The 13255-nt window shown below is 45.9% G+C and overlaps 1 pseudogene; it reads left to right on the forward strand.

The window, feature by feature from the left end:
* Positions 1 to 5805: 5805 nt before the first annotated feature.
* LOC120840515 lies at positions 5806 to 6708 on the forward strand (annotated as a pseudogene).
* Positions 6709 to 13255: the final 6547 nt, after the last annotated feature.

Genomic DNA, 13255 nt, shown 5'->3' on the forward strand with positions numbered 1-13255 from the left:
TTCCATTTGCAATTCTGTTAAAAGTTTTTACACCTCCCAACGCACTCCCCTCAAAATTAAAACTCGCGTTAGGCATTTTTTTTTTTTTTTCGTTTGTTGCAGATAAAATAGCATCATTTGCATTTTGTTTTCTTTTTGTGTATTCATACAGATTCTCAAGGCATGAAAATCACTCCAACAAGCCTCAGGGACAGGGAACCCAATAGACAAAAGGTATGTCCGTGGTAACTTTTTTGTGAAGTGCACTTGATTGTTTGCCAACCTATCAAGCTTCCTGAATATGTAACCATCAGCATGCTAGGTTCCGCCGTAGTGATCTATGCAGTCTAATCTACGATCAACTGCACTGTAAAACGAGAGTGGCTGGGGCAAAGAGAATTACAACAAAAACAAAAGGATAGTAGGAGCAGCCCTCTGCAATATTTCATAGCCCTGTTTCTCTTCTGCAAGTGTATGTGTTGTGACGAGACAAACTAATGTGTTCTTACATTGTCCTGTGCAGATCCTGGGAGGATAGAGAACACACATACAGCAAAAATTAGAAAGAGCAATGAAGTGGCTGGCCCATCCCATGGGCATCATAGGATCTCGGTGGCCCACACCAAGAAAACCTGGCTCAACTCGTGGTTCAACTTGACGGTGCAAGCGACAGGTATCGGAAGCTCATCAAGAGGCCAAGAGAAATGAGAAATACCAAAGTGGTCTACAGAGAGCTAGGTCTACACATTATTAAGTCTCTAAAGATTTTGGTTCAAGTCTGTAAGTAAGCAACGAATAAGTTTGCCCGAATTACAATTCATTGTGTTAACCGTTTATTTGCATGGACCAGTCAGAATGACACGAGCTTTCAACTAGGCATGAAATCTTTTGGCTGTGCTTCTTAAGACCCTCGAGAGGCAATGTTGTCCACTGCGTCAGCAGGTTGCTCTTTGCACGATTTTTATGGAGCAAGATCATGACTAACAGAAGCCTCTGAGCATCCACTTTGTTTAGACACGCTGTTAGCCTGCTGGTAGCCAACAACCTCTAGGCAGTTTTCTTTTTAAAATGGGAGGGCGAGGGGGGAAATATTTGTTGCTTCGAACCAGTGATTCCAGGACCTTTGGCAGCTAGAATTCAAACTACGTATTTGGAGAGTTTCACTCTTTAAGATCTCAAGTTTTGGTGGACAATATCTGACCCACTAAAATTTTGCATTATTGTCTTATTACACAGGTTGAAGAATTGATGTTTTATCGTAATATACGTTCAAGTTGGTATTTGAGATTCCACAACCTATAACCATTTAAATATCTTCTTAAACACTTATGACAAAATGCTGTATGGGGGGAGGGGGGAGAGGTCCTAGCAAAGTGGAAGATTTCGGGGGGGGGGGGGGGGCAGGCCCCATGGGCCTCCCCCCTGGCTACGTGCCTGCCTCACCAATAGGGCTGTTTGCATACGATTCTCCGGCAAGGCTGCATATTTACTTCGCACTGGGTTTGCTTCTATGTAACACATATCAGAAATTATGATTGTTTTCATGTCACGGAAACAGACATTTCTATTTGCTGTTACAATATTCTCTTTTTAATATGGACATCCCCAGTTTCCAAAACAATTCTCCATAATGTTGGTCATTCATAATCTTGAAGAATAAACAATGAAGGTGGTATGTTGTTTATTTTTGTCATCTGCAACTGGGAAAGGTAAAGAGCTGCAAGTGATTCAGGCTGGAAACCTCTGAAAATTGTAACCATTGAGTCACCATTGTCATATCTAACAATTGTGCAGCTCTGGGTAAATTCCGTAACCGAAGAGCTTTACTAAAAAGCGCGACAGGACAACGAACACAGAAGGAGACACAGACACAGTGCTGTGTCTCCTTCTGTGTCCGTTGACCTGTCGCGCTTTTTAATCATTATGAATCACCAACCCGCCCGACTTTCTACCCTCCTCATTCTTTTTTGCCACACTAATATATTTCCCCCCATTCTTTTTTTTTTTTTTGCGTTTGTCGTTACAGAGGCCAAAATAAAAAGATAAAAAAAAAACATGTATTTATCCGTTTCGCTCCCAAGCTAGCTGTCCATAGTACGTACTTCGTGTTTCTTTATTTAACGTGACGAGTTTGAATTGTATGGGGACACATATCAGTCCCCGAAAATATGACATTTATAGCGGCGTGACCGAAACGATCGACCACGTTAGGGAGACACGTTAGCGAGAACTAAGGCAGTAATAGTTGGTGGGCGCCGATAGCCTTTCAAAGTGAAAAAGCTATGTCATGTTCGCGCTAACAGTGTCGCACGTTGTATCTTCACTTAGCACCTCTTGCTAACGTAGATACTGCGCTCATTATAAATTTTTTCCGCATAGCAACGCTTGTATAAAGTGACAGTGTAAATTGTTTTTCCTTGTCGTGAAAATGACTGAATAAATGCGTCAACGAGTGCGAAAAATGCTGCATTTGTTTCGATTCCCTGGAAGACGCGGACGACAAGTAACGGACTGTCAACTGCTGGACACAAGGTAGGCAAGCATAACTTACAATTCTTTGCCATAACACGTGGTATGGCACGCGCGGACCGCAAATTTCCAAACAAAACCTACCGCGGTACCGGCGGTACCACGGTAGGGAGCAGCGGCAGGGCACGGCGGAAGGGCTGCGCCATGTTGGATTTTGAGCGGCTTCGTCTTCACAAACGGCTAGGAAGCCGCTCCAGCTAGCTCGACGGCGTCAAAAGTAATTAATAAAACATTAGCGCTTCAATTTATGAACATAATTATCGTTGCTTATTTTAGTTTCGCAATCTATTAATAGAGCAATGAGGCTTCGATTCGTTGCAGTAATGAGCGCCTCCGACCACGGAAGCGCTGCTGAGCGCCCAGTTTTCCCAGAAATCGACTCCATTGGGTCTATGGGAGTGTCCTGGCACTGGCCTATATTTAAGAGGAGACCAACTCCAACCATTGGGAGCACTTGGCTGCATTAAGTATGGCTGCATTCGGTCATCACATGGCCGGTGTGGAGAGAAAACTGGGCATAGAGGTGGACGCATATGCAGAAGGGGAACGCTTTTGGGTTTTGACTCCTTGCAGGCTGTAACTTGCTTTCCAAACGCAGCCCACAAACCAGATGATTGAGCAGTTGCCCCTCTCTCAAATCTAGGCTTTCCACACCAACGAAAGAAGAGCTTGAGCGCAAACTCGGTGCCGTGCGTGCTTTGCTCCATGTTAGGTGTCGGTATCGCTGGTCGGCGTGGGCGCTCTTGCGCGGAAGTCGAACTTCGCTGAAGCACCGATGCGGCGAGTCAGCGCCACTGAACGATGAAGAGTCCCGGCACCGCCGGCACCTCAATGGGGATGTCGAAGGAAATCTCCTTAAAACAAAAGGGTGCCAATCTGATCGAAGCGCGGATAAACATAAAGAATGCCATCCACCACCGGCATCTTAGGCGGCGGCCGTCGCAGCTGTCTACACGGTCCATACCATGCACGTAGCCAGGGGGGGGGGAGCCATGGGGGAGCTCCCCCCCCCACGAAATCTTACATTTTGCTGGGACCTCCTCTCCCCCCTCCCCCTCATACAGCATTTTGTCATGCGCTAGATAAGAGACGGAAAAACTGCGCGGGCGCCATACCGCAACCGCTAGCCTTGTATCTGCTCCACGAGTTGTAACTTTAGTGCACTACCACGCTTCTCACGCGCTGAAAGTTTTTCTGAAAATGACTGATTTAGGGGTTTTGGATGACGCTCAGCAAGTTTTTAATTGGAACCATATGTCTTTTTCCAATAATTAAAAAGTTAATTACCGAATTTTAATTAATTAGCAGACTTGTCCCAAAGATTAGCCACCCACATAATGGTTTTTTTTTATACATTTGTTTAAAAAAAAACTTGGAAGCTACACTAATGCAGTTTGTGCCGGTGGGTTATACGGCCAGGCGGACATTATGTGGGTGGCTAGTCTTTGGGACAAGTCGGGCTAATTAATTAAAACTCGTTAATTAACTTTTTAGTTAGTGAAAATAGACATATAGTTCCAACTAGAAACTTATTGAGCATCCTCGGAAACCACTAAATCGACTATTTTTGGTAGGATATAACGCCGGAGCAGCATTTTAAGGCATTCTGTAAAAATGCTTCATTGGCACGCGCTTCTAGATTTCGGTTTCTTATCGGAGCGCATCACCGCGTCCGCGGTCCTGCTCCCCAGTGGCTCAGACGCGCTACACACTTACGCCGTACTTGCCTCCATTCTACGAGGGAGGCGAGGAGGTGGCTTCGTGCTGCGACCACCGGGGAGCAGGACCGCGGGTGCAAAGATGCGCTCTGATAAGAAACCAAAATCTAGAAACGCGTCCATATGAAGCGTTTTTACAGAATGCCGTAAAATGCTGCCCCTCTAAATATAGTTGATTTAGTGGTTTTCGATGACATTCAGCAAGTTTCTATATGTCTATTTTCACTAATTAAAAAGTTGATTAACGAATTTTAATTAATTAGCCTATTTATCGCAAAGATTAACTACCCACATAATGTCCGCCTGGCCATTAACCCACCTGCACAAACCGCATTAGTGTAGCTTTCACGTTTTGTTTTAAACAAATGTGTAAGAATACAAAAAAAAACACCCGGTCTATATATACTTTTTGTGCGCATCTTCTGGACAGAGTATTGCGGACTCTTAGGACAATTAAATACAGAATCAACAGCGCAAATTTTACAGGGACAGAGGAAGGAACTGGACAGGACAAGCGCTGACTAACAGGTGATTCCAAAACACGTGACGGGGCGGTGCCTCAACATTCGCCTCCGAGAACACCGGAGGTCTTTAACAGGAACAGTAAGCTCCCACTTGGCATTACACTGCAGGAACTGCGCCTGTACACCGTTATTTGATAAGGCCATTGTTTTGTATAAACACAGGGACCAAAAAGCTTGAGAGATTGTCGAAGCTCATAGAATGAAGAAGGAGGGGCCAGCCTGCATGAGACAGGCTTCCTTGAATTTGCTGGGCAGTGAGGTTGAATTTTTAGATCGGGGATGACGCATACAGAATTGTGGAACAGATAGCACCCAATTTTGTGAGGCGCATGCGCATTTACATCGTGATTGCAGAGTCGTGCTGTTGTTTGTTTCCTTCGTGGTTTCCTGAGAATAAACCTTTCAGTTGTTAGTCAGCACTCGTCCTGTCTAGTTCCTTCCCCTGTAAAATTTGCACTGTTTCATTATGAATACACACCAACTCGCCCAGCTATCCTGTTTGACAATCACATAACTGAGATAATTCCTCCTTCGACGCGCAGTGTTTCGGGAAGGCTGATAGCTTTTAATATAAATACAATGAAACTGATAATGAGAAAATGAATGGACACACAAAGATTTCTTAGTACAAAGATAAGCAAACAGCTTAAAAAGTGCTATTTGTATTTTTTTTTTTCATTCACGTTTGGTGTCTTGTTATAGAATGAATATTTGGATTGTGAGTCGGATGTGGTCCCACATTTTGTGGATGCGGTTCAGATATGGATACAAAGTATGCGGATGCGGGTTTGTCCACGCTGCTGCCACCAAAGCCGTCTCCGACAACCTTGCAGAAGCAAGGCGAGCAACTGCGTCTGAAGCAGGTCAGAGCGACATCGCCGTGATGTTTGACGGGACGTGGCAGAAACAGGGACATAAGAGCCACAATGGCATTGGCACTGCCATTTCTGTGGACACAGGCCTCTGCCTGGATTTCGAGGTGCTGTCGGACTACTACCAGGGCTGCAGTGTGGCAGGCATTTCATTCTCTTGTGTGCGAGAAGAATGTAGACTGCTCATCACATGCAATGGAAACCGAAGCAGCTCTACGCATCTGGAATAGGACACAGACATACAACATGGACTTGCAGTTTACAACATCCCTCAGCGACGGAGACAGCAATGCGTACGCGGCAGTGTCAAATGCAGAGGTGTATGGGTCTACCGCGGTGACGAAGAAGGACTGTATGAACCATGTTGCCAAGAGTCTTGGAACAGCCCTGAGGAAGCTAAAGACGCCTCTACCACGTGGGGAGAAGCTTGGTGACAAGACCATTCTACAGCTGCAGCAGTACTACCAAAGTGCCATCACCAGCAACCAAGGGAGCGTGCGAGGGATGTACTGTGCAATCTGGGCATCCTTTTTTCCCTCATGCTCGACTGACGGAGCCAGCAGCCACAAGTTCTGCCCTGAAGGGGAGGAGTCTTGGTGCAAGCATAAGAGGGTAATAGCTCTGCAACCACCAGCTCCGGCCCACACACCCTTCCTCACCAAAGCACAAGGGAAGGCAGTGCTTCCCATTTACCAAAAGTTGACAGACATCAAGCTCCTTGCTCGCTGTCCGCAAAGGAAGATGAAGAATCCTACCGAGTCCTTGAACACCAAGATTTGGATGCTATGCCCTAAGGCCCACTTTGCTGCACGGACTACGGTGGAGACTGCCACCACCATTGCTGTGCTATGGTTCGATAGGGGCCACTCCAGCCTTGAGCAAGTTCTGGAAGGGCTAGGAGTCCTGCCTTCCAAGCAGCTGGTCCGTCTGAGCAGTGCAGCTGACTAGAAGAGGGGAACAAGCATGTTTCCGAAGCTGACCGCTGAAGCGAGATCCCATCGACGCCATCAGGAGAAGCATGCCCGTGCAAAGGACTCTAAGCACAAAGACCGTGAGGGTGCTACCTATGCTGCGGGAGAATTTTAGTCTGGGGATCCAAGGATAGACATTCTGGACTATGTCAGCCTGAAGTTTCGTGCAGTTGGAGTGGCTAGTTCGGTATCTAGCATAAAAATAGACTTTGAAATGTTTTTTTCTCTACAGTGTTTTGCCTGTTTCCTCTAGTTGTCAAATCACAATGAAATTTTACAGAGCTGTTTCTAAGGCTGCACAGAGTGTGCAAATCTTGTTAGTTATAACATAAGTACAATAACTTTTCGTTTTTAAATACTAAACAAAAAGTGAAATTTTAAAAAATTTGACAAACTTTTCTAATTTTTATATAAAAAAATATTTTAGGTATTGCTGATTCAAATAGGTATTCACACTGTAGTTATTGGGGAACCAACCTGGCTATTTAGGCTGCTTTACCTTTATAATTTGCAGGAAACATTGTGGGCACAATACTGGCACGTTTTAAGCATGTCATGCAGCACAGATATTGCACTAGAACAGCTATCAGTGAACGGATTGCATAAATAAAAAGAGGAGCCCGATTTCTACTAGCTAGGCATATATCAGCCCCCTAATCCCAATATTTAAAAAAAAAAAGTATTCCTGAAAAGCATATCTCTTTTTTTTTCTGTGTGCAAGTTCCACAAGCGAGTTATGTAGTAGTTTGCATTCCCGTTTCTGTGTTCTGTTCAAGCGATTGCCCCTGCAGGATTTAGATGACCTCGAACCATCAGCAGCATGCTTGGCGCTGCTGGAACTGGAGGAGAGCGGCCAGTTGCCCACCTCGGAGCAACTGGTACCACCAGGCACATCAGCCTCTCAAGGAGCGTCACCAACAGATGCTAATCCTATGCATAGAAATGGAGGTGTAGGGCAGAGGGCGTCGACGTCACAGCAGTCGAGGCCCCTCCTGCCAAACGAGACTGTTTGAGTGCTCGGCAAACTCGTACACGAGAGGAGTTTGCAGGATCCCACAGGGTAATGGCAAACACATGCACAAGGCCACACATGGACATTAGCAGACCTAACATTGCTTTTGCAGCGAGTCTTGTCAATGCCCTTCACATGCTTCCACCCTGCCTGCAAATCGTTGCGGAATGGCAGTTTTATGAAACACTCCTTGAGCTTCAGGATAGCTTAATTGACGAAGTGTGAAAGAACATATTTTTATATATACATAATGAAGATAACATTTTTGCATAATGTCGAGCATGGCGACAATTTATTACTGCATTTATTTGAAAAACAAGGTGTCCTTGAAAGAAATTTAGCTTTTTTTTGTTTACCACTGGGACATATGCATCCCACTTGTAGTGATAAATCTAGCATCTCCTTTAGCAGTCGCTGGGACATATTTATCCCAAATTTACAACTTGCGCCATGTCTTGGGAGCATTAGGAAGCTCAACATTTTAGTTTGAGTCACAGCCGATAGATTGGGCTGCGTACTTTCCACGTTTTTTGTGCCTCACCGTATCTGTTTACCATAGCTGAACCAAGTCATCTTTACATGGCTCTGCCCTCGAAAACAAAATGCCTGGCAAGTACAAACTGTGCAACTTGCACCCGGTGAACCTGTCAAGAGTATTCTGAGCAGGTTTTGAGCTTCCAAATTACTCTCAGATTTTAGTAGTATAGAACGCCAAAACTGAAGTCTTCTGAGTGACACCATAACTAGATCTAACAGCGCTCTTTAATAAGAGTTTGTGTTCTAATTTATTAACACTTGTTTACCACATTCTAGTGCAGGAAAACAAAAGAAACTGACAACTGAGGAAGCTCTCGATTTATATTTCAGTCTACCAGATGACGCTGATGACAGTGAAAATTAATGGGAAGAATCAGACAACAAAGCGCCGTCCGACCTTGACGCCGAAGAGAGTATCGAGGAGAAGCAAGTGACCCCAGGGACGCAAAAACAGAAAAGGCAAGCCCCGAAAAGACTTCACGGTCAGCCCCAAGAAGCGTCGCATCTCGACTGAAAAATCACTCACTGCAGAAGATGATGCAGTCGCCGAAAGAGTGTGGCCTTCACAACAAAGCCTTCACAGGGCAGCATGCCAGTGGACGCATTCCAACTTGATTTTTTTGAAGACGTTATCGGTCACATTACAGACCGGACCAACTTGTATGCAAGTCAAACGAGAAAAACAGACTGGGACCCCTATCACGCCCGAAGAACTGAGAGCATACATCAGAATGCTCGTCCTTACGAGTACAGACCTCATGCACCATGTTCATCTTTATTGGAGTTTGGACAGCCTGTAAAACGTGAAGGAGATTTCGCAAGTGAATTCGTGCGAGAGATTCCAAAAAATAACAAACTGTCCGAATCTAAACGACAACACTCATGACAGAGAGGGATGCGGAAGACAATGATCGCTGCTACAAAATGCGTCCACTGATTCATATGATGAAATAAAAGTTTGAAAGCGAGTGCCAACCATCATCCCATCTTGCCGTAGACGAGAGCATGATCCTTTTCAAAGGGAGATCAGCACTAGAGCATTCTGAAGCACAATTTTTTTCCAGAAATTTCAGGCTCGAAATGACATGCACGCTACAATTGGGCCTAATAAAAATCTGAAGTAAAAGTAAGTCTAAAAATATCGGCTAGGTGACGCATGCTACCACCCGTTACAAAGTGTGCAGCGCTTTCTTTCTTCCCATTTATCAGACACATAATCACGTATTCAGTCACATAATCACGTACCACAATGTTCACTTTCGTATTGGCCAAGCGCCGTGCTGTCTCGTGTCACCGCAGGCTTGAGCAAAGCTGCTGCTGATGCGATCGTTGCAAGATGGAGAAACAGAAGCGATTTCATTACGAGGCATCAATCAAACAGAAAGTGATCATCCTTGCTGGAAAGGAAGGTAATCAAGCAGCGTCATGATCACTGGGCATCCCGGAAACGTGCGTGCAGGATTGGCGGAAGCAGAGAGGCAATATTTTCGCCTGCAAAGCCACGAGGAAATGCTTCAATGGCCCTCGACGGGGACAATTTCCAGAGCTGGAGGACTCCTTTTCAGATTACATTAGGACCTGCGTCTGAAGCAACTACCCGTCTCTTCGGACGTCATCAAGGACAATTCTTTCGCACTTGCTACAAGTTACAAGATCCGCCGCTCTTGATTCCAAGCGAGTAGGAGCTGGATCACCAAGCTCATGCGGCAAAAAGGATTTTCGCTGCAACGAAAGACGAGCATTTGTCAGAAGCTCCAGAAACCTTATGAAGCAAAATTTGTCGTGTTTCAATGTTTTATGATTAAGCTTCGACAGTATAGGGGCCACATGATAGGACAGATCCGAAACGCAGACCTAACACCCATGTTTTTCGACATGCCTTCGAATTACACGGTCGAACAAGAGGAGCCAAGCAGGTGCAAATCCTCTCAACCGGTAACGAAAAAAACTGATTACGGCGACGTTAGGATGCATGGCAGATGGGCGCAAGATGAACCCTTTTTTGATTTCCGAAAGGAAGACTTTGCCTGCCAATGTTAAGTTCCCAGAAAATGTCATTGTTCAGATGCACCCCAAAAGATGGATGGAAACTGACCTTCTGATCGATTGGATTGACTCCGTACGGCGAAAGGGGGGTGGAGCCGACTTGAGAGTGCTTTCTATGCTGGTTCTAGACTTGTTCAGATGCCACATCAGCCAGCGTGTCAAGGACAAACTTGCAACATGCTTCCCCAACATTGGTGATCGTCCCCGGCGGGATGACGTCTCAACTGCAGCCACTGGACGTGTGCTTAAACAAACCAACGAAGGACTATGTGCGTGCAGCGTATGAGTGGCTCACTGCATACGAGCACACACTGACGCCAGCAGGAAGTTTGAAGAAAGCAACGCTCGACGACCTGGAGCAATGGGTACACGACGCCTGGAAAGCATTCCCGCGGGCGATGGTCGTACGTTCCTTTCAAAAGTGCGACCTTTTCAACGCCACTGACGGAACCGAGGGCGAGATTTTGAAACTTACGTCGGACCTTGACGGCGACTAGTGTGGTTGTTTTGTTAGTGCGTGTGGGTGGGTTTCATGTGTGTCTTTCACGGATGTGGTGTTCAGCACTCATTATTTTACCTGTGCGGTACAATCGGCATCAAATTATTCTTAAGACTATTCAGAGCTAAATTTACCTGCACGTTACAGTCGGTAGCGTGCTAGAATCGTGCAAACACATGCCAATGAAGCCAGAAATAAAGCGGGACTTCAAAGTCTGGTGCCTGGCGGACTCAAATGCTAGCTACGTTGTAGGTTTCAGTTGTACGAAGGAGAAAACTAAGATCGTCCAAAAAACAGAACGCTCTGAGAGCATATTGTGCTGTCTGTCGGAAGGAATTGTACCCCCTGGTAGTCAGCGTTTTTTTGTTGTTTTTTTTTAGTTATACAAGTTTGCTTTAGCAGCTACGTGACGGCACAGACCTACCCGATGAGGCCAAGGTTGACAATATGAACAAAGGTGGCTACATCTGGCACAAGAAAAATGATGTCACGGCCTACCAATGGCGGGACAGTAAGAATGTTTGCCGAAGTCCAACCACCACGAACCAGACGGACGAGCAGGTGGATGTAGAGAGGATGACGGCAACTCGACAAAAACTACCCGTGAAGTATCCCATTGTTGTGGAAGACTACAATGCGTGGATAGGGGAAGTAGATTGTTTCAATCAAAAGCATAACGCTTACCCTCTAGAGCAGGGGTGGCCAGGCTGACCCGGCCTAAGAGCCGCAAACAAAACCACGAAACTTCCAAGAGCCGCATGGAAGAAGAAAGGCAACAAAGGGAGGGAGGGGGGGGGGGGACTTTTGTCCACAGCAAAAAATGAAATTCAAACTATTTTCTATCTATCCATGTCAAAAGCAGTCCAACTGTACGAGTAAGGTAGCAGTAGCACAAGACTACCAAATGGCTACCTGTCTAGATTTAAAACGCGTTCCATTTCTCTTTTTGGGGAAGTGCTCGTGTGACCGGGAGGGAGGCGGGAAAGTGTGTGTGTGTGTGTGTGTGTGTGGGGGGGGGGGGGGGGGGGGGGCAGTGGAGGAAAGCCACGAGCCGCGCTTTAACAGGCAAAGAGCCGCATGCGGCTCGTGAGCCGCAGCTTGGCCACCCCTGCTCTAGAGAGAAGGTCGAAGAGGTGGTGGAGCCGCACTTCTACTTCATCCTAGATGCGGCTATTGTCAACGGCATCATTCAGCACAGCTCCAGGGAAAGCAGTTTGTACCTGCAGTTTCATGTCCTTCTTGGGTGACGGCTCATCAAGCACCAGAGTTTTTGGTAAAGCAGGCGCAGCCATTTCCTCCCCAATGGAGGAAAGAAAGATGGGCACACGATGACAGTGCATCTGGAGGTGTGCGATACAATCAAATGACCCACTCCAGGCATAGGTGCACTGAAGACAACCGTGAAGTACCATGCGCACACACCACAAAGTGCGACGTTGGCACGTGCGTGTCATGTCTCATGCCCTATTGTAACAATTTCAAACTGTTCTAACTGTGCCTAACTGCGTCTAAATACCCAACAGTGGCAAACACGCCCACTAAATTAATTTTTTTTTTTTTTTTCTATTTTCGAGGTTGGAATAAAATATCCTCAGTTCACACATCTTTGTTTACCCCAAGGGGCCAGCGTAACCATATGTCAGAGGCCATATTTCAAAAACTAAGAGCATGCGATGGGTGATTTCTTCTGTACCCGTGATTTAGGTGAAATAATTTTTAAAATATAAACGCAGCTCCACTGAAATAAAAAGAAAATAAAAAGAAACCAGTCTCTGATGGGTTAACGCTTGAACTTGAGAGCTCTAGCTTATTTCCCCAGTCTTGTAATATTGTGGTCCTTTTTTGACTGGATACCGTAACATACCGAGCACGCATCAATGTCGCAACAAGTGCCCACCCCGTTTGAAACATTTGAAATATAAGCAAAGGCAATAAATATCGAGTGCCCCCTACTCCCAGAAAACTTCCCATGCGTCAGCCGCTTCTCCGAGAAATTGGTACTGTGCGACCAAGCTCGACATGTGAGCGCCAGCACAAAGCTTGCTTGACAAAGCAGCACAGCTGCTTTAGAACTTGGGGCTTCCACGAGACTCCTATACAGCTCCTACACCATTCGACCGGATCAAAACAGAAACCACTCTACAAAGTGACCCTTCGGCTTTTCTGCTCTCAGCCCCAACAAGTTTCTATCCCCATTGTTTCATAGCTACCTAGAACTTTTGCATGGTCATACACTCTGCATTTTACAGTACAGTTGCGTGCATAAACTTGTCTTTTCCTTCTCTTATAATCAGTCATTTTTAACTATATGTCTGTGTCTTGGTTGCCTTCTTACACTCTGTAAGCCACGAACAACATTGCAAGAAAGACCTGGACATCAACTCGCAAGATGATGAAACGCGATTCGTGAAGCGGCTATCTTGCCCAGGATGTCTCAAAAACCGAGTCTTTGAGAGAATGCCGCAGCTATGTCTTCTCTTGAGAGCAGTCTGGACGAAGGAAACAGCTGCATCACTCACCTTGCAGACATGCAGGTCGCCTCCTCCTCCGCAGTACAGTCTCACCTCC

Source organism: Ixodes scapularis, unplaced genomic scaffold (genome assembly GCF_016920785.2).
Source record: "Ixodes scapularis isolate PalLabHiFi unplaced genomic scaffold, ASM1692078v2 ptg000549l_1___fragment_3__unscaffolded, whole genome shotgun sequence".
NCBI lineage: Eukaryota > Metazoa > Arthropoda > Arachnida > Ixodida > Ixodidae > Ixodes > Ixodes scapularis.